General features: G+C 28.4%; 1 protein-coding gene across 5 annotated transcripts in view; it reads right to left on the reverse strand.

Moving 5' to 3' along the window:
• The window catches only part of LOC104790290, a 5,292-nt gene extending 3,258 nt beyond the window's left edge, over nucleotides 1-2,034 (reverse strand). Inside the window, exons 1-3 of one of the 5 annotated variants that reach the window (XM_010516008.2) lie at nucleotides 1,788-2,034; nucleotides 1,241-1,499; nucleotides 338-408 (exon numbers count right to left, since the gene is read on the reverse strand). The gene's annotated coding sequence lies outside the window, so the exon portion shown is untranslated. Of the gene's footprint in view, nucleotides 1-337; nucleotides 1,503-1,787 lie in introns of all 5 variants that reach the window. The other 4 variants (XM_010516006.2, XM_010516011.2, XM_010516005.2 and 1 more) reach the window with 4 other exon arrangements.

The raw sequence follows: 4,424 nt of genomic DNA on the forward strand, positions 1-4,424 counted from the left end.
CACAGACGTTAGAAACAATTAACATATTTTTTTTTTTTTTTTTTTTTTTTTTTTTTTTTTTAATTTTAAATTCCAACCGCAAACACCCGCAACCGCAAACGCTTGCGGGAACCAGCTTTTGGAATTCAACGGTTGGGAGCGATTTGTGTGATTGGCCCCAAACGCTAGCAACCGTCCGCAAACGCAAACACAACGTTTGCGGGAGCTAGCGGGAGAACCAGTCAAGCTCTTAATACATCTCAACTATACTATATAATATAAGCTATACAAAGTATAACATTATAGTGTTAACAATCTCACCTCACATCTTATCACAGCAAACTCACATATATCTTACCAGCAAAACCTTCTTCAAGAATTCAATGGCAACTTCATTTGCTCTTCTCCGTGAATTGTGTCCCTACAAATCTTCATGGAGGATCCAAGTCAAGATCTTGCATTCATGGCGCCAATACATTGTCCAAATAGGCAAAACATTAGAGATGGTGCTTGCAGATACACAAGTCAGAGCTTTACAAAATAACTTTTAAGATAATTTTATGGTATATGTCTAACCCTGATAAGGTTTCATCAATATTTTAGGGTGTTAAAATACATGCAACTGTGAAGAAGGATTTAGTTCCGCAACCGTGAAGAAAGATTTATAAGGTACAACATACTCTATCTGTGGCATTTTATGACGATTAACAAGAGTCAGGGACAATCTCTCGAGAAAATAGGACTTTATTTGCCAAAACCGGTGTTTTTTCACGGCCAACTCTATGTTGCTCTCGAAGTCGAAGAAGGGATTAAAAATTAATATTGTGGGGGAAGATGGAAAGATTGACAATAAAACAAACGTTGTTTTTAAATAGGTTTTCCAAAATCTGGATAACTAACCATCGATTCTACAAAACCTCTTTGCACCAAAGGTACGTTTGAACTTAATTATGTTAACTTGACTCAGGATTTTGTTAAGTTAGTCTTACTATTACCTGGTGTTTACTTTTTCTCCCAGATAAGTGAAGCTAAAGGTGACGAATGTCAAAGCCAAGACTGTGAAGATCAACCAACTCAAGACTATCTAAGGGTTTTAAAAAATCCAACAAATAAATCAAAGACAATCTTTATTACTTTTTCTCAAGAACTATTGTTTAGAGTATTGTTATTCAAAGAACTATATGTTTTGCAGACAATTATTTTCTAAATCACACTGCTTTTCAGTTATTTCTACGAGTTTTGCATAAGAAAGAATACTGACATTCTTCCATTGCTTATGTAAAAACAGCTTTCCTTATGTGTGTACACAACATATTAGCAGTTTACACTATTTGTCACCTACAAATAGTAAAAGTACATGTTAATAAATGGTTGTAAGGAAAAAGGAAATAAGAAATGGAAGAAATAACAAACAGATTTATTATCTTTCTCGAAGCAGATCATCGCAAAAAAAAAATTTGGATCCGCGGCAACCATCCATTATCGAGTAACTTAATTCATTGACCCGCCTATTGATATCCCTGCTGAAACCCAGAAATTAACCAAACGATGATATTGACAGTTTTACATAAACCTATAATTTGACAATTTGTTCTCCCTAATATAATCTGAGATAATAGTTTGTACTACCTTCCGATCATCAAATCAGAAAAAAAAAAAAAAGCCTGTTACCAAAACTAAATCTTCTAAACAAGTAGAACCCATCATAACAATAATACATATTTTGTGACTGAACTATAGAATCATGGACGATTGATTAAATTATCGCAGCATTCAAAATAACAATTTTATCAAAGCTGATATTTTACCTCTTCCATTTCTACAATCCCAATTCGCCTTCACAAAAAAATTACCAGGATCTAATCTTCTTCGGCAGTAGAGAACGAAAAATACAAAGAACCAAGATCGATGTCTTTTTCAAATCGGTGGGTGAAACTGCTTGAGATTGAATCGATCACGGATGACTTTGTTTTTTTTTTCTTTTTTTTTTTCTATGTAGGTGGCATCTGGAAGAACAACAAAACCAGAAAAAACGTTCAAGTCTGTTTCTTTTTCTCAAATTCATTTGTTTTTTGGTTTTTCTTAAAATTTTGCTAGCCCGATAAAGTCCAGCAAGTAAAGTAAGATCAAGTAAAAAAATCAATGGCCCAATAAAGTCCAACAAGTAAAATAAGATCAAGTCAATAAGATTCAAGTAAAATATAATTACTAGATTAACAAAAACTAGACAAAAATTGTCTATATTATTAGATTAGAATATACATAAAATTAAATAATATCATTCAGTTATATACACGTTAACTCATTTTATTAAGTCACACAATGATGCTAGATAAATAGATTTTTGAAAATAATTATACAACAAACTTAGAAACAAATTATATTTTAATAATATATAGATTATATTTATGAAAAATAAAATAAAAATTTGTTCTACGGGTCCTGATCTAGTGTTTTATTAAAACAATAGTCCAACACATGTTTGTGGAAACACCTTTGCCACAACTACGATGGAGAATACCACTCCTATAATTCTTTGAGTACTCTCATATATAAGAAAAATCCAATTACTTCCCAATACATATTTAAAGAGAATATGTACTCAACATCACAATAAGAAAAGAAATCTAAATCATGTAAATTGGAATTTTATTATTTAAAATTTGCTATAATGAAAAATTTTACCGTGAGAATTAAAAGAAAAAAATGAATTCAGATATTTTAGACAAATAATCATGTAATATCGGAATGGACAAATACAATTCATGAATAGAAAAAAAAAAACAATTGAAGGGAGTGTACAAAATTTGTTAGAAAGCAATGTTACTTAGATGAATTAGTTTAAAAATGACATTGATCGATTTAAGGTATTAATGATCTCACTTCCATAAGAAAATATATTAATATTCTTATACTGTTCAAGTGAAAATAATAGCTGTTTATAGATTATAAGTGGATCTTATTACTTCCTTCCTTAAAATCAAGCTCATAAATTCAACATAGACTCAAACAAATTGATAAAATCCTAAACGCATAATAAGTTTGATCACTGTATAAATCCCTAAGGATCCAATCTCTTAGTAAATATAGTTATATGATTGAGCAAAGTTGTAGTTGTAGATAAAAACCATGAAAACTAGTTAGACCTGTATTATTTAAGAGATTATTATAGATTTTGCCAAATTTTATTCTAACTCTTTTGAATCCGTCAGTTTTTTTATATATATTTAGATATGTAGTCATTGGTCACTCTAAAAGCTATATATTTGTGATTTGTTTTTTTTGCTAAAATACATATTTCATAGTAAATACTAAACTTTTTAAAAATAGAATTAAAAAAAAATACTCAAATTTAATGTATAAATTATATTTTAAAATATTGAAAATGGAAAATCCACAATTTTCGCTAAGAAAAGTGGTTTTTCATAATTGATTCATTATTTAAACCTATGTTTATTTTGTTATATTCAATCTACAGTCGTACTTAAAAAAGATTCGATGTGGCGTTCTAAAAAAAGTTTTAATTTTTTTTGTCGCAAAAAAGTTTTAATTCATAAAGTAAAATATCTACAGTAACATTATTCCAAAAAAGAAACAGAGTAAAGTGTATAATTTAAAACATAATAGTATTTTTCATAAAATTATTAATCGAACTGTAAATATCAAAATTTTGAATTTATAACAAAATTTTTTGGATAGACAAGATAGTCAAAATATTAACGATGAAGACACAGCTCAAAGCTGATGGTTGGTTGCATATTTATCAATCCTGTCTTCTCCTAATTGTTTTGTTCCAATGTTTAATGGGATCGTGTTGAAAAAACTTACTATTTATAAATTAGTAAACCACACATAAGCTGGTAGGTACGAAATGATTTGATTTTGATATGTTAAAACTTAAAAGGCAAAAGATTTGATAAACAAGCGTTCATTGTTGTTTTGTTTCATTTATAAGTTTTAAAACGAATGCGTTTTCTTTTCCTTTTTTTCAGCTTAGCATTGAAGGTTTTATTTGCAAAGTTATAATATATGTTTGGTTTTTTAAATAAGACTTCAAAATTTTAAATAATTTTCATTCATTTTTATATTAATTGCCTGATATCTAAAAATAAAAATATTTTTATGAATAATATTATCTATATATATATATATAAATATATAGTATTATAACATAATACTTTGAACTGGTATATTATTTTCTATAATTATTGATTCATCTTTTTGGCTTATAATATTTAAGGAATTATGTTTCTAGGACAATTTAAATTTAATTAAAAACTCACGAAAAATCACTAGAGAAATAGTGGTGTATTGCCAACTTAAGTTTGTCCTGAACTCATAACCTTTTAAATCCACCAAACACCCAACTTTGATTTTTGTCTTCTTTTGGCAAATTAATATTAAGCTCTTGCTCTGTGATATAAAGGGTCATAATAATAATTCTT

Source organism: Camelina sativa, chromosome 6 (assembly GCF_000633955.1).
Source record: "Camelina sativa cultivar DH55 chromosome 6, Cs, whole genome shotgun sequence".
NCBI lineage: Eukaryota > Viridiplantae > Streptophyta > Magnoliopsida > Brassicales > Brassicaceae > Camelina > Camelina sativa.